The sequence below is a fragment of the Delphinus delphis genome, chromosome 11, assembly GCF_949987515.2.
Source record: "Delphinus delphis chromosome 11, mDelDel1.2, whole genome shotgun sequence".
In the NCBI taxonomy this organism is placed as follows: Eukaryota; Metazoa; Chordata; class Mammalia; order Artiodactyla; family Delphinidae; genus Delphinus; species Delphinus delphis.
The window spans coordinates 72139089-72159452 of record NC_082693.1 but is presented as its reverse complement, the minus strand read 5'-3'; the positions used below and the strand labels follow the sequence as shown (position 1 = coordinate 72159452).

Here is a 20364-nt window from a genome sequence, read left to right as displayed (position 1 = left end):
TGGAGTTCAAAGAACTACTGAAAAGAGTAGTTACCCGCACAGTTACTGGCAAAGAGTGAGAACCTGGAGGCCGTAGATTCCAAAAGAGAAAGGCAAAGCAAATAGTCAGATCTTGGACTTCTAGCCTGTAGAAGTGTAAGAAAATAAACTTCAGTTCCTTAAGCCACCCAGCCTGTGGTGTGTTATTATGGCAGCCCTAGCAAACTAATACAGTCCAATTATCAGGGTCCATGACAAACCCCACTGAGAAGAACTGCACCAGACTCTCTTGAACTCTTAACAACTGTAACCACAATGAGAAACCCCAACTCTTGAATCACCAGAGAATATTGTGCAAACCTATATTGCTATAAAATTGTACTCTAACTTTGCCTGGGCCTTGGATAACATTTTATCCTTTGCTCATCCTTTAGTTTCTTTAATCAGCCCAATCCACTCCTTACTTAGCCTTACTCAATTCTGGCTGATGACCAAAATCACCTATTATTATATAAGGAATATTAAATGACATTTGTGTGCCTATGTCATCTTTCCTCTAAACTTCAGTATTTACTTTTTTGACACCTTTTTTTTTTTTTGCCTTTTTCTTCTGCATCAGAGAAAGAGATGTTCCTTTTTCTTTTCAAGGTGAATCCCCTCTGTTTTAGATCCTACCTTATTCTGATCTGCACACTCCCCAGCATTTCAGCTTTCCTCCCTTGACCCCTTCTTCTCTGCCATCAAAAACATATAAGTCAAAAAACTGACTTTCAGTGACCTGGCTTTTGATGACTGGTAAATTGGCTTTTTTCTTCCAGCACAGCTGACCCTTGAAAAACACAGGTTTGGGTCCACTTACATGTGGATTTTTTTCAGTAAATACATACTATAGTACTATACCATTCGCAGTTGGTTGAATCTGAGGATTCAGAACCTCTGGTACAGAGGGAGGGCTGACTGTAAAGTGTTTTGTTTTTTTTTTTAACATCTTTATTGGAGTATAATTGCCTTACAATGGTGTGTTAGTTTCTGCTGAATAAAAAAGTGAATCAGCTATACATATACATATATCCCCATATCCCCTCCCTCTTGTGTCTCCCTCCCACCCTCCCTATCCCACCCCTCCAGGCAGTCACAAAGCACAGAGCTGACCTCCCTGTGCTATGCAGCTGCTTCCCACTAGCTATCTGTTTTACATTTGGTAGTGTGTATATGTCCATGCCTGTCTCTCACTTCGTCCCAGCTTACCCTTCCCCCTCCTCGTGTCCTCAAGTCCATTCTCTACATCTGTGTTTTTATTCCTGTCTTGCCCCTAGGTTCTTCAGAACCTTTTTTTTTTTTTTTTGGATTCCATATATATGTGTTAGCATATGGTATTTGTTTTTCTCTTTCTGATTTACTTCACTCTGTATGACAGTCTCTAGGTCTATCCACCTCACTGCAAATAACTCAATTTTGTTTCTTTTTATGGCTGAGTAATATTCCATTATATATATGTGCCACATCTTCTTTATCCATTCATCTGTCGATGGACACTTAGGTTGCTTCCATGTCCTGGCAATTGTAAATAGAGCTGCAATGAACATTGTGGTACACGACTCTTTGAATTATGGTTTTCTCAGGGTATATGCCCAGTAGTGGGATTGCTGGGTCGTATGGTAGTTCTATTTTTAGTTTTTTAAGGAAACTCCACACCGTTCTCCACAGTGGCTGTATCAGTTTACATTCCCACCAACAGTGCAAGAGGGTCCCCTTTTCTCCACACCCTCTCCAGCATTTATTGTTTGTAGATTTCTTGTTGATGGCCATTCTGACTGGTGTGAGGTGATACATCATTGTAGTTTTGATTTGCATTTCTCTAATGATTAGTGATGTTGAGCATCCTTTCATGTGTTTGTTGGCCATCTGTATAACTTCTTTGGAGAAATGTCTATTTAGGTCTTCTGCCCACTTTTGGATTGGGCTGTTTGTTTTTCGATATTGAGCTGCATGAGCTTCTTGTATATTTTGGAGATTAATCCTTTGTCAGTTGCTTCGTTTGCAAATATTTTGTCCCATTCTGAGGGTTCTGACTGTAAAGTTATAGGCAGATTTTCAATTGCTGGGAGCTGGGTGCCTCAACCCCTGTGTCATTCAAGGCTCAACTTTATTTCCACCTGGAAGAAAAAAAATGACCCTGAAGGAGTTCCCTGGGGTCACCAGAATAAAAGAACAAGGCAGTGGATAAAAATTTAGAATTTATCATTGGAGAGGTGATAGTTCATTTGTTTATTCATTTCAAACTAATTTTATTTTAATCACCTATTATGTGCCAGATCTTATTAGGCCTGGCATGTAATAAACGTTTAATGAAAGTTTCTTTATATAAAAGAATAGATGAATTACTACCTTGATGCTAATGCCTCCTAAACAGTAGGCATCTTCCATGTTTTCCTTCCTTAGTAAACTTAGAGGATAATTGTCAAGATCAACAAATGACTAATGAATAAATTAGTAACATTATCCTTATCCTCAATGGGCTGAAGTCATGAAAATGGGTGAACTTTATGAAAGTCAGGATAGAAGGAAATGCTCAAGTATAAGAACTTAATATTGGAAATAGCCAGGGAAAGAGAATGAAGAACTAAAGAAGAACACAACAAGAGAATGTCAGGACAAAGGAGGGAAACAGAGACTGTGAAGTGCATCAAAGTCACCTAAAGGAACCATCAAAAATGCCTATCCTCTGGCTCCACTCTAAACAGTCGGGGTCAGAAGCTCTGCCACTATGGCCCCAAGAATTTGCATTGCTAAGCTCACACAGGTGATTCTTTGGCACATTCTAATATCTTGAGAACAAAGGAGGGGTTTCAAAGGAAAGGAGGGCAATAACGAAAAATTATATAAAACTATAAGCACTAAATAATCTGAAAAACATAAGATGCACCACAGATGTGAGAAAAATCCTTCTGACTTTCCTGTTTTGGGCATAAAAAATACTGAGGCACACACCAGGGTGGGTGGAGCAGAAAGCTGTTAGCCTGGATCCTTGATTCTGTGTTCAGCAACTGAATCAATCATACTATCACCTACCTCTGAACTTCTAACGTGAGAATAAGCCCCTATTCATTAAAGTAAGTCAAGTAAAAATGTATATTCTTGTTTGCAGCACATTTACTTTGTAATAAGGGATAAAGGATGCATGCTTATGAAAAATAATAACAGCTCCCGAGCGTTTTTTAACGCCAATTTTTCTGTTAAGAGCTTAATATAAACATTTCACCAAAACTTCACAACAACCCTATGATACACCATAACTCACCATTATTAATGGGAAAATAAATGAGTTACATATGGAGGTGAAAGGTAACAAAGGTAGTAAATCTATGTTTCATAGATAAAGAAAGGATAGGAAAATGGATGTGGTAAACTTGCTAATTCTCAGGTACATTTCCTGACATTTCTATTCCCCATCTTCTTTTGCATTAATTTAAATCTCCTATATATTTCGTGCCACCAGTCAAGTCCAAATCCTCATTTAGGAAATCTTCCTCAAGAACATTTAAGTAAGAGCTTTCCATTTTTTTTGAGTCTCTGGAATTTAGATTTAGGGCCACACTCTATAACCTAGATACTACATATGGGGTAGAAAAAAAATGCCTTATACTGAAGGGTACAGGATGTTAAATAATTCCCATCAAATTATGACATCTAACCGTTTCACATTTTTCACCTATAAAAATTTTCCATTATGTGACTTGAAAATTCTTATTCTAGGCTTACCTGTAATCATACTTCATTTAATTCAGCAAATGTAATTAGTTTGTTACTTATAGATAACAGTTCTCTGCGGCTTTCAGCTAAGTAATGTTTCACTTCATATCTCTCTCTCTGATGATCCAGGTTAATGGAAATTTGAGAACATACACAACTACTTTTTATGAAGCGTTGAATATTTTTCCTCTTTTGCCTCCCTACACCTGTCAGTTCTCTTTAGTATTCTGCAATGACTAGCACTGACACATTCACATACGTATAAAAGTGTACTTTGGGAAATGATATGGTTTTAAAAATATGCTGCTGTTGGTATGCCTTTATTTTGTCCCCTCGATAGATGAATGTGACAGAATTCTTGAGGGAATAAAGATCCTAATGTTTCCCTTTACACTTAATTACATGGAGGATTTTAGAAAACTGTCTCCATAAGTTATATAAGATTAGTTCATACTGAATTGATCAACTTATTAGAAAAGATGTCAATAGTTGAGATTTATGCCACTAAATGAAACATACTTTAACAGTTTGCAAAATACATTATTTTGAATACACAGCCTGTCTTCAAGCAATGTCAACATCCCAAATAGTAACTTGCCATAAGATTTAAATACCTTTATAAAATTTTCATTGTAACTAAAAATAAATATTTAAAGCATATTAAAAGTGGCTTAGAAGATTAAGTATTTCAACAATAAATTGCATTATATTGCTCTTATTATGCACCAATATATCTATGGATCAATTGAATCCATAGAGTGAGGTCTAAGATTAAAAGAATACGGTTATATCATATACAGTGGCATTCTTGAATTTAAGTAGTTCCATTTTTTAAGTAATCAAATATTTTCTTGATTTTTACGATGAAAAATATGCCATTAAGAAGGTTTCAGTGCTAAACCTTTGGGAGAAAAAAACCTTCAGTGCTAAACCTTTGGGAGAAAAAGATGAATTTTCTATATATAATGTGTACAGTTATATATTGCTTTCTGTTTGAAGAATGAAAATATAAAAACCAAACTACACAGTACAATCATCTTGACTATGACAGTAAAAATATACTATTGTATGTGACTCACATTTCATTAAAATGCACATAAATATGTTCTGGGATATATATGTATATAATCTCCATAAATGAAAACTCTACTGAAATCATGTTCTAAAATGAAGATGCTGAGTAATTTTTCATGACCACAACACTGTACGAGCATACCGTTTGTTATTTGGAACTGCAACAAACCCACAAAGTGAACAGATTCTAGTTTAATCTATTATCCATTTTGCTAGTGCACTATAGCAATGAATCATATATTACTTTAATGTCAAATTCTTGATTAAAGTAGAATACATAATTCAATTTTCTATTGCGACTTCCTTGGAGGAAAAGTTGGACAAAGGCCAATGAGTCTTAAATGTCTCTAAGCCGTTTTGAAAAGTTAATCTGTTCTTCTGTTAAGAAGTTTTGAAATAGTGTCAGGAAGGGCTGTTGTACCCACCAACCAATTTCTTATCAGTGATTAATGAGAGGAAAAAACGGGGTCATCCTGCCCAGTGCTTGTTTTGCATGTCAAGGGCACAGCTCAAAATGTTGGTACTGTTTGACCTGGTAAGATACGTAAATTGATAAAAAAATTTTCAACAGGGTTAACTGGGATTTTTTTGCTTTTTAAACTTTTCACATATTTAGTTTTTAAATCCTTCAAAACTATTTTAATGTAAACACTACCAGAGTGAACATACATAATAAAGTCCTTCGCATCGACTGTTTGCTTTTAGGAAGACGTTACAGACATTAATTTTTCCAGTCCTGGAGTTAAGAGAAAGGAGGAGCCTCTGCAGAATTTATCTTTTTGTTCTGATTACGTGGTATTGAAAATAACACGGACAAGTTCTCTAAAGCAGCGGCGACAGTTCAAACAGAGGCGATTAGACGAAGATGGAGCACGATGTCTTAGGTAAGACACAAATCTTTGAACACGTGTGTATGTGTGTGTAGGAAAGAAAACCCGTTTTATTTCTGAAAATGTCACTACGGTGGTTTCTTTTTTATTAACTTGCAAAATCTCTTGAAGGTTGTGGCAAAGCATGTTACCTTTCAGCATCTCAATCCCTCCCCCCTCCGAGATGCTACAAGTGAACTGAAGAGCCAAAGGCTTTGCATAGGTAGAAAACGCAAACCCCAAAGGAAGACACGGGGATTCTGAGCGCAGATCCTGATGGGCCTGTTCACACCGGCCGAACGCCTGCGTTAACTCTTTGGGCGCTGCAGCGGGTATCCCCGGAGTCTACGGGCCCGACCGGCAGAAACAGAGATGGAGCGCCCCTCGCCCGTGGGGGGGGTGTGGGCTGTCCTCCTCCAAGGAGGGAGCGAGCTAGGCGGCACTTTTGTCGTCCGGCGCGTGCGTCACGGCCCGGGACAGGAACCGAGTCCGGTACGGAGTGGAGCAGAGACATGGCGAGGAGCCGCTCAAATGTCGGCGGACGCGGGGGTCTGCGTTAACCGGTCCTCGCCTGGAGGGCTTGCCCTCGCCCGCCCGCCAGCCCGGCTCCCGGGCTCGGAGGAGCGCAGACCCGGGGTTGCCTCGGGCGGGACCCCAAGTAAAGGGCGCCCAAGTCAGCCTGCGGCAGACATCGCTCTCCTGCCTCCACAGTTGCGGGAGCCGCCCGGACCCGCTCGGAAACAGCAGCTGTGACTGACAGCGTCACCGCCCCGCTTGTCCGACCCACCCCCTCCTCCCCCTCCGCCCCCCGCCCCGATACGTCATGGAAACAAGGACGTCAGAGCCTTTCAGCCAATCGCTGGCAGCGACAGGAGGAAAGGGGCGAACGGGAGGGGGCGGGGGCAGCGGCCGGCCGAGGCGCTCAGCGGAGGAAGAGAGGGAGGGGCGCGTGGAGGCACGAGTCCCCCGCCCCTCACTCCGGCCACCCTTTCCCCACCGCGCGGCAAGTGCTAATCATCGGGCGCGCGCTCGCCAGCCGGGGGCGCGCTCTCCGGGTCCTCCCCTTAAACGCCCTCTCGGCTCCGCTCAGCTCCCAGTCTCCGTCCGAGTCGCGCTTCCTCCCGCGCGCGCGCGCGCCTGCCCGCCCCCAGGCTCCCCGCGGGCCGCGTCACGTGACCGCGCCTAGCCAAGGCGGCAGCGGCGGCAACGCGAGCTTCGGCGGCGGCGGCGGCGGCGGCGGCGGCAGTGGCAGTGGCAGCAGCTGCGCCGCCAGCGTGGAGCGGGAGGCGAGAGGGTGTGGAGAGAAGGGAGCGCCAGACCGGAACGGGTGAGTGTTCACCTCCCCTTGCCTCCCCCTGCAATCTTGCGGGCCACCCGGTGCAAGCGGCGCCCCTGCCCGAAGCTTCGCGTAGCCCCCTCGTGCTCCGCTGTCCGCTCTCCGGGGGCCGCGGGCCCCTCCCCGAGCGGGTCGGGCTGCGGTGCTCCCGGAGGGGGCTGCACCCCGCCCGCCGCTGCCTTTGCGGACGGCGGCGTGAGGCCGGCAGAGCTGCCCGTGCTGAGCGCGGCGCGCCCTGTGTGCGGCTCTGCGGAGCTCAGGAGGCGGGTCCTGCGGGGACGCGGGCGGCCACTCGGCGGCTGCCGGGCTCTGGGCGGGGGCCGGCCGGGCGCCGCCTCCTCCTCCGCCGCCGGCGCCGCCGCCTCCTCGCAGTGCAGCGTGAGTAGGGAGCCCCGGCTGGTGGAAGCCGAACCTCTCGGCTCTGGGGCCACCTCATCCTCGAGGTGCAGCCGAACCTCCGCCTGGCGCTCTGAGTCCTGCGAGCCGCCTGCGGACGGGCTGAGGACCGAGCCCCCGTTCTCTGCGTTTCCCGCTGTCCTCACCGCCCCCTCCCCCCGACCCTCCTGCAGCCTCCCCTTCCTTTCCCCTTCGGAAAATGGTTCCTGCTGCTTGGCGAGGTGAGTGGCGGCCGCCGCCCGTCCGCGGCGGGGGCGGCGGGACAGGTCACCTGCGGGGGAAGCCTGGCGGAACACGGAGGTGGGGGCGTCGCGGCGGGGCTCCTGACAGCTGGGTGCTCCGTGGACTGCGCGGATTCGGGAGAAGTTGGCGGGGGCGTTCCGGCGCCCCCTCGCAGGTTGTCTCCCGCCGCGCCCGCCCCGGCAGATCGTAAAGGTGAGCGGCTTCCTCGGCGTGCGCCTCAGCGCCGGGTCCGGCCGGGAGTCCCCGCCCAGGGCTCCAGGGACGGGGCTCGGTGGGACTTCGCGTCTAACCCCGCAGCTCTTCACTTCTCCGAGCCGCCTCCGCCGCGCCATAGCCCATCTTGCGGCCGGCCGCCCCCGCTCCAGCGCCTGGTGACCTTGAGGGCAACGGTGCCCGGCACTCTTTCCCCGCGCCCCGGGAGGGTCACCCCTCTAATCCCCGGCTTCAGCCCCACTGGCGCTCCGCGGGCGGAGAGCGGGGCCGGTGTCGGCCCCCGGCTGGGGCTAGTTGATTGATGCGTGTCACACCGGATGGCGATTCCCCGGGAGTTGGAGAACAGTCTCGCCTTTATCCCGGTGTCTGTTGTCTGGCCCCCCAGGATGTTCTCGGTTGCTTCCGATTCGCGTTCTTAGACTTAGTTTAAAAGAAAGAAAGAAAAAAATCCTGCGTCCTCCACCCCCTTTTTGGAAGGGTCAGTAAGAGCCGCATTCCAGTTGCGGAGGTGGGGGGGGTGTACTCCTTTTATTCCATCCTGCTGGAGAATTCTGTGGCTTAGCTAGTTAGCGACCCCTGGTTCTGCGCCGCGGTCACTGGCCAGGTTGGTGTCTGTGCGTATTTCATTCACCAGTTTTCTGCCGGACTCGCAGCGCTGGGAGTGCTCGAATCCTGTGCGGTGCATTGGTGCTTGGCGCGGAGGGTAGGGCAAGAGGTGCTCCGGGGGTCTTTAAACCTGCGGAGGGCTCGACCCTCCTCTGCACGCGTAATTTTGCCTTTCCTGGGGTTAGAGCGCAGCAGGCAGCCACCTTTGGCCGCTATGCATGGCACTTTTCTGGATTTATTAATAATCTAATGGCTCCTGTTGGTATCGATTGCTGTTCATGATCAATTAGTTATATGGATTTTTTTTCATACGCGTGTAGGTATATGCTTATATCTGGACTGTCTGCCTTTCAACATGGAAGCCTTTGTTGTGTTTCACCTCCCCCCACCTGAGGACAGTCTTATTTTAAAATAAAGCTCTTGTTCAGCGTGGGTGTATTTTATAATAAAAGTACTTGTAAGGATCTGCTTTGTATGAGGCTCTCCTCGGGCAGAGGGTGTGTAACCCTTTGGATAGTGGCCCACGTGAGTGAATGAAGGGCCTTCACCGCTTGTCCTGCTGCCAGCCTTCCCCAGACTCCCTGTCCTTGTGTGTGGCAGAGGCGGATTGGGGGAATTAGAGGGATTGGAGGAGAATCTGCTTTTTGTACTTGAGCGTTTCATCTGGGTCCCCCTCCCCCTGTTTTTTTCTTTTTTGTCCTGGTGAGTTCAAATTTGAAGTAAATAGGAACATACTCCTTAAAGGGAGACTTTGAGAACTAGTATATGAAATGGGCTTCTTTAGCCATGATTTCAGGGGGCCGTTTTAGTTTCTGTGCTTTGCATGAATTGCTGTAATTAAGGGTGGATCTCTGTCCTGATTTTGGCTTGGGTGTAACTGCAAAGATCTTAGAAAAGTAAGTTATTTCCTACCATATAGTCTGCAAAAGTGAGTCACAATCGGGTGAGTTGAGGACAGAGCGCCACCTTTAATTTAAAATTTCAGCATTTTCTTTTATTAAAATGGTGAAAATTCAGAGAACATCCTCTTGATTTTTGTTGCAGTTGTCATTACTGGCATCCCCATTTAGATGTGTAAGGTGAAATTGTCTTCATTTTCCCATATTCTGCAATTCCTCACTCTTTTAGGGGTGTTTCTGCAACTGTATGGGAAATCATGGTTTTTTAATTGAAGCTTGGGATTTAGTGTAGAACTCTGAGATGAAGTGAGAAACTAGATTTGATTTGTGCTTATGATAAAATAACAGGGTCAATAATAGTCTGGATCTACTTAGGAAAAGAAATAAGGAAAGTAATAGCTTCACTGTAAATAGATATTTAAAACTAGCCATTGCCACCAAATAAGGGTACCCACCAGCATGATAGTGGTTTTATAAATTTTTTTTAGCTTCTGTGCTATAAAGAGATTCTAAAGTAAACATGCAAAATTATTAACCTTGTTTGAATAAGGTATAGTAATTTTTTTTTTGTTTTTCATCTTCCAACAGCTTGCCTTTTATGGTTTGACTGCAGATTTTACAATTAATTGTTTTTAAATAATACAAATTAGGACTTCCAGCAGGAGTACTTACCCTCAAAGTTATTGAAGACTATATTGGAAAAAGTGGTTTCTGTGCATGGCTCTTCTCAAATGTATCAATATCTTATATAAAAATGAATGGAGTTTTTAATGCTTAGAAAACATGTGCTGTAGTGACAGCTAAATGGGTGAGATTTCCTTCCCTGACCACTTGGTCCCTTCTGTCCCCGTCCCTCACAAATCAAAAACATGAGGTACACTATCTCTTTAGACACAGGATATCTTCTGATGATTGTGACTGCAGATGTAACATAAAAAAAGATTCAGCTTTCAAGTAATGAATAAATAAATGTGTGGATATTACTAAATATAGTTTTAATTGCAAACCACAAGATCGTTACCATTTCTATCTGCATTTAATTTTTAATTCACCACTTGTAGTTTCTTCATAGACTACTGTAAAGCATAAGCTATTGAGCTACAAATAGTTCTATTAAGTTAAAAAATCTGCTTGTGATGAAAGGTAGTTTATGCTTTTCAGTCTGGAATATGGCCCCAGGTTAAAGGACATCATTTGAGCAATTACGTTGATGTATGCAGAGTAATTATACATTGTTATGCATATCTTGATAGAATCCTTGATTTGGGGGTTAAATTTACCAATTTCCTTTGTCTGACAGATATGTTAACTTAATTTTGGGTGCAGCATTCTCTTACCACGTGAATTGAGTTGTATGGGTCAACAGGTTTTAAGAGGAACGGCCAATTACAACTATTGGTGGTCTTTTGCAGTACTAACAAAAAAGTGTATTTGCCCCCTTTTTTTTCTTATGTTTTTACACATACCTGCAGTTGAAACTGGTCATTTCACTTTTTACTTCTGGAATTTTGTAATGAATGAGAAAATTAAAGGAGTAAGGATCAGGGAGCAGAAAATTAAGTTTTTGCAGCTTGGGTAAGAGTATTTACTCACTCCGTTGGAGAGGAATAGTTATTTTCTAATAGGTGCCGTGATATATATATAGAAGGGTACGTGAGAGCAGCTTATTTTGGAATGTATAGAATCTAAGGTAACATTGAAGGAAAATGATACAATAGGTATGGGGATAATTTTCAAAAAAAAAACTTTAAAAGATTTGGTTTTTAGCTTTTACAGATATTTTATACACACACATATATACATTGTTGTCTTGTTAAAATTTTTTATTATGGAAATTGTCCAGCATGTGAAAGTAGAATATTATACTTAGTGACCAGTTTTGACAGTTATCAATTCATGGTGCATGTAATTTCATTTCTGTTTTTACACAAGAAATATATCTATTATAAATGGGGGCATAAGACAGATGACTATTAAATTCTTATGTTTTATATTTATAATTTATAGGATATATACAATAATGTACAACATCTAGTTGAATCTGAAAGGTCAATTTTTATGTTTATTGTTTCTGTAATAGTCTGTTTTACAGCAGGCACCTAAAGATAGTGTCTCTCAAATTTTACTCTTAATGATAATGCCTTTGATTTATGAAATGCTTTACAGTATTTCAGAGTGTATTACATAGTATCCCTTTTGATTCTCACAATAAATCTGTGAAATTAGTAGATAGCTGTACCTTCCTTGTTTGTTAGGTAGGTGAAATGATTTCTCTAGGCCCTAAGGTCATATAATATAGCCAGCAGCTAGATTGGCCAGAACTGGATTCTAGATGCCTTCTAGTTTTTGCTTCATTGCTCTTTCCATTATACATGTCTACGTAAGTTTGTGAAAGTTATATAAGTTTATGAAAATCAGGTTCTGACCACAGTAAATTTAATAGTGGAATATAAACAGATTTGTTTGGGTTTAACTTATAAATTTAATCGTTGCTTGTATTTGGTATAATATAAGCAGCTCATATCCTGATTTGCTTAACAGCTGAGTAAATGAATTTGAACATATTTGAAATACTATATTTTTAATATTGTGGATGGGATTATTTTTAAGTTAGGAATTATGTTTACAAAGACTGGTTAGTCCTTGAAATGATTAAGGGTGTCTTAAATCTTGACTTAAAAATAAAGTGGCCTGTACTAAAAGTTTCTTTTTTAAATTTCTGCTGTCATTTTTTCATGTATTTGGTTTTTTTCTGCCACAGCTTGTTACTTAAGTCTTTTTGAAATATTAATTCGGTATGTAATGAAATTTAGTTTTAAAAGGTCCCAAATGAGATTTTAGTTCTTGATATCCAAAACCTTGCTATAAAGCTCACAGGGAAGGTGGTGGTTCTGCAGAAACTGTGCAGGAGGGTCACCTGGGGGAGTTACTGAAAGTGCAGACTCCCTGGCATTGCCCCCGCAAATCTGATTCAGCAGATGTGAGTGGGGCCCAGTAGTCAGCATTTTGAGAAACACCCACGTTGAGTTTGCATTTCGCTTAAAATTATATTACGTAGTTGAGATGCCTTTATAAATTAGAAAGACATCATTGATTTATTTGACTGTGAGCATAGTGCTTTCAAGTAGTTTTGACTATTGTAGCCAAGTTTGATTTGTGGACTTGGTGGTTTTTGTGACAATTGTAAGACTGGTAAATTGAAAATATTTTTTTATCTGTGTGCACTGTCTTCTTGCAGAAGATCCATCTACGGTTATTGAGTTACTTATTTATTAAGCACTGTGAAAGTACTAGATGGAAAATGTTCTGTTTGTTTTCATGCCCCAGCGTCTGCCATTCCAAATGACCTGAACATGGGGGCTTATGTAAAAATAATGCATGCTGTGTCAGTACAGTACTGTATATTTATATACATATGATATGCTTTAGTCTAGCTCTTATTTTATGTTAGAAGGAAAGACTTTGGATGTTCCTTCAAACTAAAAGGACATAAATTGGTGGATAAGTAGTGGTCCTTATTAATTTCAGTTAACAAGTAGCTGTTCCTTCAGAAACAGCAGGTTAGTCCTTAATGATCTTTCAAGAATATTAATAGGACTAATTGATAATTTACCATTCTGTGCATGAAAGCAAAAGTTACTGCTGTTTTGCTTAATGTTAAAGAACAGATTATATAGTTCATCAGTCTACTGTAAGAGCCATTTGATGTAAACTGATCTGACTTTAACCATTTTATCTACCCTATATGGATTACTTTCTGTTTAAGACCAGATTTAAAATGCAATTGTTTTTGCTTCATGTATGACACTATAGTAAGTAGCCTGCATCTGTTTTTAAAATAGATTTTATAATGAAATTAATTTCAAAACAGGTCCATCTCAAGACTGTGCTGAACACTTTTTTGATCATTTGTTACAAAACCTTAGGCTTGTTCACTGCGCTTTAGAATATATTTAGGAATCATGGGTTATAATTTACTAATGGTTGTGGAAATCTAAGCTCATAAAGATTTCTGGTAGAGAGATACAGATAAACTATGGTAAACCTTTCACCATATTCTTTTTTTTTTTTTTAACATCTTTATTGGGGTATAATTGCTTTACAATGGTGTGTTAGTTTCTGCTTTATAACAAAGTGAATCAGTTATACATATGTTCCCATATCTCTTCCCTCTAGCCACCATATTCTTTTAAAGCTATTTTTCATTAAAATTTTCCTAAATAACTTTGTTAATTATTCTAAACAGTATGCAGTGTTTTTAGTTACCTCTTTGGTAGGAATATTATTTGGTATTTCTAAGTACAATAACTTTCAACAATGTGGTGTTGCAAAATCCAGGATACCTGGATTTGTATTAATATTTTTGTCACTTCGGCCTCTGGAGGAAAAAACAAGGATAGTTTTGAATGGACCAGTGCTTGCTTACATTGTGAAATCTGAGATGATACTCCTTAACTGTAAACTGGTATGACTATTATAAAGACTTGACAAATTTAGGACTAAAAGTTGTGTGTTCTGAAAAGTAGATCATAAAAAAGGATTTGTCTGTTTAAAAGATGCTTTTTAAATAACTTGATTATTAACAATGTGGATTTATTGTTCATTGTATTAACTCAGTGAGTTGGTTTGCTCCCAGAAGGATTCTAAGCAATCTTTTACTCAAAATTCTCAGATCTGCTGCTCTAATCTACCTTTGATATTTGTGCCAGAATTTTCTTGTTTTTAAGTAGTTTTGCTGCTGTCGTTTCTTGACTAAAACGCTCAGTGGTTCCTCATTTTTCCCTTTATCAAGATGCAGCTTGACTCTGAAGACCTTTTATAAAATAGCTCAGTATTCTAAAGTGCATTTTAGAACACCGATTCTAAGAAATATTAATAGGAGTTTTATGGAGGGAGAGGGGCAAAACCCAAATCCGAGATAGGCTAGTTTATGCAGTTTCCCATTTGGGACTTCTCCCATATTTTGCTATGGTAATATGGACTGAATCTATCTAAATGTGTTTAGTGTTTTAAAAGCTCCCTTGTTTCACAGAATCCCTTTTAGTGGAGCACCCACTTGTTGCTTTTCTGTATTACTTAACCAGGATCACCACTTTGCACACCTCTGGGGGGGTGCTGTTCGCAATGTGAATCAAGTTTCTGGAGTTGATAGCAGAGCTGCAGTACTATACTGCTGACTCCCCACTGCGGGACAGTCATGTCTGGCAGTCTCCTGCGTACACTCTTCTCATTCCTTTTGCTGTGACATCATTATGATTTTCCTCTCACTTGATGGGACCCTTGATCTTGTCTGTCTAAATGTTCCCATTCTTCAAAACTCAGCATTCATCTACCTTTTGCAGTCATCACTCATTAACTTTCTTGTCTGAATTGCTGTACATTTGTAGTCTGGGTCATACAGTTCCCATCTGTTATACATCCTTTTTGTCTTAGTAATTTCATTCAGGTAAGAACATGAGTTCTTGAGGATATATAGAGTTTTATCCCATAAACGTTCAATCAGTATTTTTCTGGCGGATTGATTTAGGACTTAGATATTGTGTAGCTTGCGTGAAGGTAAAGTGGATAAAGTGGAGGAATTTTTCTTGGAGAATTTCTAAAGACTTTTTACCTTTGAAATTTTAGCTTTGCTCAGATGGATTCATAGGACAACCTGTTTTACTTCTGGAGGGCAGCCGCATTTCATAGACTGTTGCTAGGACAATAGAATTTAGCTTCTCCATAGGAAGTCATTTCCATTTCTTAACTGCGGTGTAGTAATTTGTCCATTTTAGACAAATTACAGTAGCTAAAATTTGTCTTAAAATGACCAGTTTCACTTTTCTTTTAGCTCATGACATTTTTCCTTTCATCAACATTGATGTTCTTAAGATGTGCTTGTTGTATCTGTAATCCGTTAGCATATTGCATGATGTAAAATGCCATAATTTGAAGCATATATTATGGTCTAAAATTTACAGTATGATACCCTTGTACTTACTGCTTACCGATAGGAGTACTCTTGGAGTCAAGCTTTTAAATGTTTGCTGCAGGTTCTGATTTTCTGAGAGAGTTCTTCATGCATTGAGCGTGAACTCTTGGCCCATGACTTGGCGCATGATCACTGTAGGCATCAGGAGGATGTGTAGATATATGGTCTTTGTTAAAGTTTAAAGCATAGCAATGTGGTTATTCTTCTGCCTTCCTTAGGTCAAGGCAGGAAAGCCTGTACCTGACTTTATCATTTCTTTTGAATGCTCATGTAGTACATGGAGTCATAATTTCAAACATTTAAGCAATTAATGATTTATATAGATTTGGCACGTAAGCTGTTGTAGTTTTAAATGCTTGAAAAAAGTTGCTCTCCATAGATTATTCACTTTCCAGTGTTTAGCACTGCTGAAACTGTACAGGTGTACTGATCTTGAGTGTTCTCCCAACCCTTTTACATTTTATAGACCTAACTCTTGGTAAGGTATTATGGAAGGAATTAATCGTTGATCAAAAGAGGAGTGTAGAACGGTTTTAGTAGTGAAAAAAATAAAAAGAAAGCTGTGAAGGCAGACATCAGTGGAATCAGCAAAAGTGAAATGGGTTAGAGTATGATCTTTTCCTACTAGATTTTGATCTTTCCTCTTGGGACAGACGTGGATGGCTTTGGCGTATACTCCATGCTGCCTTGCTTATATTTAGAGTTACGTGAAATTTTCAGTTCCTTTGCTATAATTCTGTCCTTTTTTTCTCTACTTATGCCCCAAATCAAGTGAGTGATGCTTTAACTACCCTTTTCTGTTTGTTTAAAAAGTGAATCACAAACTTCAGGTACTTTACTTTGCACACTCCTGACAACTAGTACTATGGTGGAGAACTGTTGAGTTAAAGGGCAAGTATAGGGAGCTGAAAACAAGGAAGGTCAGTCAGTGAAATGGGAAAGAGATGATGGCAAAGTCCAGGAAAAGGATATCCTCCAGCATCAGACCCTCTGAATGTCGGATATCAGAAAAACAAACACCAATCAGCCCTTTTTTGCATGAAGAGTGGATTTAGGATAAAATTTAAATTCACCTGCCTTTAAGCTTAAACTCCACTTTTTGAATATATATATTGAGCACTGGAACTTACCTGATTCTCTTTTGCCTCTGGACGCTCTTGCTACATCGTTCCTTTTGCCAGGAATGCCCACCTTTCTCAGAGACTGTATATCTGTATTTTATTGAAGTGTAGTTGATTTACAATGTCGTGTTAGTTTCAGGTGTAAAGCTCAGTGATTCAGGTGTATATATGATTGGATTTCAGATTCTTTCCCCTTATAGGTTATTACAAAATACTGAGTATAGTTCCCTGTGCTGTACAGTAGGTCCTTGAGCCTGTGTATCTTCATGGTATTCCTGTGTGAGACTAGACCTAAAACTTCTGATTTGGGTTTTCAACTCTGTGATGTTGTCTTAAGATCTCTCCAGATTTAAATTTGAGTTTTATTGTTGCCACTAAAAAGCAAAGTGACCATGGGTAAATCACTTGGTTTCTTTGTTACCTCCCACAAAAGTACAAAATATAAAATCAGAGAATTTTATTAACTTGTCTTTCTTGGAAGTTTTGACTTTTAAAACAATATGTCCACAGTAGGTCGTCTTCTCTCTCCACCTTGTCCCGAATTTTCAACTGTTGAATTTATTTTTTAGGTTTACCATCTAATTTTGCCTTTAATTTATCATTTGGTGTTTCATCGATGATATGCTGTTTCATTCATGAAGACAGTGTAGCTTTTCAGTAAATCTATTTATCTAAGACTTCCATTAAAGAAGTGGCATATCAGTGGCGTTTGACACCTACTTTCTGTCAAAGTTTGCTAAAATGAGAGTGAGTGTGAGTTTACAGCATTTGTTAAGATCCGCAGCCACCTTCCCTCACTTTGCTTTCAGGATGCTGGCCAGAGTTGAAGTGTCTTCTCTGAGAACTCTTGACTAGCTCAAGGGAAAGGAACCACTAATCTGCTTTCTGTCATTATAGATTAATTTGAACTTTCTAAGGTCTCTATACATGGAATCATAAGGTATGTGTTCCTTTTTGGTCTGGCTTTCATTCAGCATAATTTTAAGTTCATCCATGCTGCATATATTAATAGTTCAGTTCTTATTATTGCTGGTAAAGATTTCATTGCATGGATGTACCACAGTTTGTTTATCCATTTACCCATTGATAGCCTTTTGGGTTCCAGTAACTTATGGTGTCTGTTCAGATCTTTTGTCCACTTTTTCATTAGGTTGTTTGTCTTATTATTGAGTTGTAGTTTCTTGATATCCTCTAAATAAAAGTACTTTGGGAAGCATTTGTGCTTGTGCTGGGGGTGGGAGGAGGAATAGCGTTTAAAGAGATTTATGTATCTAACACCTAAAACTGAAAAAGCAAGCAGGAGCACCGCAAGTATTATTTGTAGAAATGGAGTTAGGTACTAAAACGAAAGGTACCTGTTCCTTGTTGCCTGTGAATGGAAACTGGGATAAGGGGACTAAAAAAATTGCTGATATTTTTAAAAAGTCTTATAGACCTGTTTCTGTAAACAAACTTCATGCATGTATAAGTTTGTCAAAACTAAAAATGAATACATGAGTGGAATAAGTTTATATCTGTGGATAAGCCAGGTGTGTCCCCTGTTCCGTTCTTGGGTCTGCGTGCAGTCTTGTGCAACTGAGATGCAGAATTCAGTATTACTTTGAATAAAAGAATCCATTTTTACTAAAGCATAAGTGAGCAATGTGGACTTGACTGAAAACTTACTTAGGGGAGGCAGTCCACTTAAGTTCCTTGATTTCTCCCTCAAGTCTTCCTCCAGTTTGCAAGTTCAAATTTCTCCCTCCTTTATTATGTAGAACAGTTGCTTACCTTCTTTGGTTTCTTAGTTTCCCTTGGACTGTCCCTCACCATCACCACTACTCCACACGCACTCCAAGCAGCTCATAAATACATATGAAGACATTTTTTCTAAATAGTTACATATAGTCCTGTCCGTAGCTAAGAGTTTGATATATGATTTCTTTATTTCTTCATCTGGGTAAGTATAGCATTTAATCCCATGGAATGTTGATTTGTGAGAGACTCTTTAATATGTTAAGGAGTACCCTTCTGTAGCTGCATCTTAACAATTAACCATATTTTAAAATTCCACCCCCTTCACTAATTTCCTGTCTTCCCTTTGAAGAATTTGGTATTTGACAGAATTTCTTCCTCCTGCTCTTTCTTTGAAGGAAGAATCTCAGAGGGAAACAGTAGTCATCCCTTAAGAGATGCTGGAATTCAGAAAAGAAAAACGAAAACCTATGGGTTTTTTTGTCAAACTGGCATGAAAAATAGACCAGCTATAAAACACACTAATTACTTTGACTAGATAAAGGGAATTTTAAAATATTTAATAAAATGAACACTGGTGTAGCTGCTTTCTACCTGCCAGATACTGTTTCAAGGAATTTACAGATATTAAACTGTTTAAATGAGTGGGTTCTGTGGAATTTGGGGGAGAGAATTTCTCTATCGAAAAAGATGAAAGGGGTATTAATGGTTTTAAAAGGGAATCCTGGAATACAGTGACTTACATAACTTTTCTACCAATTTAAAATATAACAATACTGATTGTATAATTTTTGGAAAATATAGAACAATGTAAAAATGAAACAAAATCACTATCTCTGAGAAATAGCCAGCTTTAACATTTTGATTTATTTCTGAACTTAAAAAAAATTTGTACATCTATTAACATGCTTTAGATAATGTAGGTATAATTGTGTGGTTTTAAAAAGCTTTGTATTATTTTTCTCCTGTCATCAGATTTTTTTCATCAACATCATTTTAATAAGTGTGATATTCCATCCCATGGCTAGTCCCTTGTTAGTAGATGTTTGGGTTTTAAGTTTTTTCTCTTATGTTAAATAATCCTCTAGTGAACATCTTTTTTTTGTAGATTTTATCTTCATTTATGATTGTTTCCTTTGTAATTTCTGGGTTTAAAGGATTTTGGTAGTTTGTTATCTTTTGATTAACATTTTTTTGCCAGCCTCGTTGCTGAGAGGCTAGTTAAGTATTTAGGATTCTTTGTCTTTTCCTGCTATGTGTACAGTTGGTGCCACTCAACTTCTAGGTCTTTGCTTTACTTTCTCAAATTCTTGTAGCCCTCTTAAAAATTCATAATTTGTTGTTGTTTACATGTTTGACACCTCCAGGAGATATTCAGTTTGAGAGCAGGGACTGTTTATCTTTCTGTTACTAGCCTCTGGCACATGACTTTTACCTGTGATGTTCTTAATGACTCTTGAATGAGCCTCTTGTGTCTGGTCTTGAGCTTGAGTCCACTGACTTCAGACTCCAGTAAAATGCTTGTTTTGTCTCTCTTTATTTTATTTTTTTAAACTCTTTATGGAATTTGTTACAATATTGCTTCTGCTTTATGTTTTGGTTTCTTGGCCCCAAGGCATGTGGGATCCTAGCTCCCTGACCAGGGACCGAACCCGCACCCCCCGCATTGGAAGGCGAAGTCCCAACCACTGGATCGCCAGGAAAGTCCCTGTCTCTCTTTTTTTGTTTGTTTGCGGTACACAGGCCTCTCACTGTTGTGGCCTCTCCCGTTGTGGAGCACAGGCTCCGGACGCGGACGCGCAGGCTCAGTGGCCATAGCTCACGAGCCCAGCCACTCCGCGGCATGTGGGATCTTCCCGGACCGGGGCATGAATCCGTGTCCCCTGCATTGGCAGGCAGACTCTCAACCACTGCACCACCAGGGAAGCCCCCTGTCTCTCTTTAGAAACTGTAATAGGCGTGTGGTGAGACTTTATCACAAGGCACTTTTTCTTTTAACTTAAACTGAAAGTATGTCAGCTGAATCATACTATTGAAGATGAGAAATATTTTGTTACAACTCTGTTATATAAGTTTAATTCTTTCGGAAACAGTTCCACCATCCCTGCTTTTAAAGGGTAAGATAAACTTTACTAAGTGAAGTAGAATACTAAGAATAGGCCCTTAGAAA

At 40.6% G+C, this 20364-nt stretch overlaps 1 protein-coding gene across 4 annotated transcripts in view; it reads left to right on the top strand.

Moving 5' to 3' along the window:
• Nucleotides 1-6612: 6612 nt before the first annotated feature.
• The window catches only part of ATP2B1 (ATPase plasma membrane Ca2+ transporting 1), a 132503-nt gene continuing 118751 nt past the window's right edge, over nt 6613-20364 (top strand). For all 4 annotated transcript variants that reach the window (XM_060025345.1, XM_060025344.1, XM_060025342.1 and 1 more), the window contains exon 1: nt 6613-7002. The gene's annotated coding sequence lies outside the window, so the exon portion shown is untranslated. The remainder of the gene's footprint in view (nt 7003-20364) is intronic.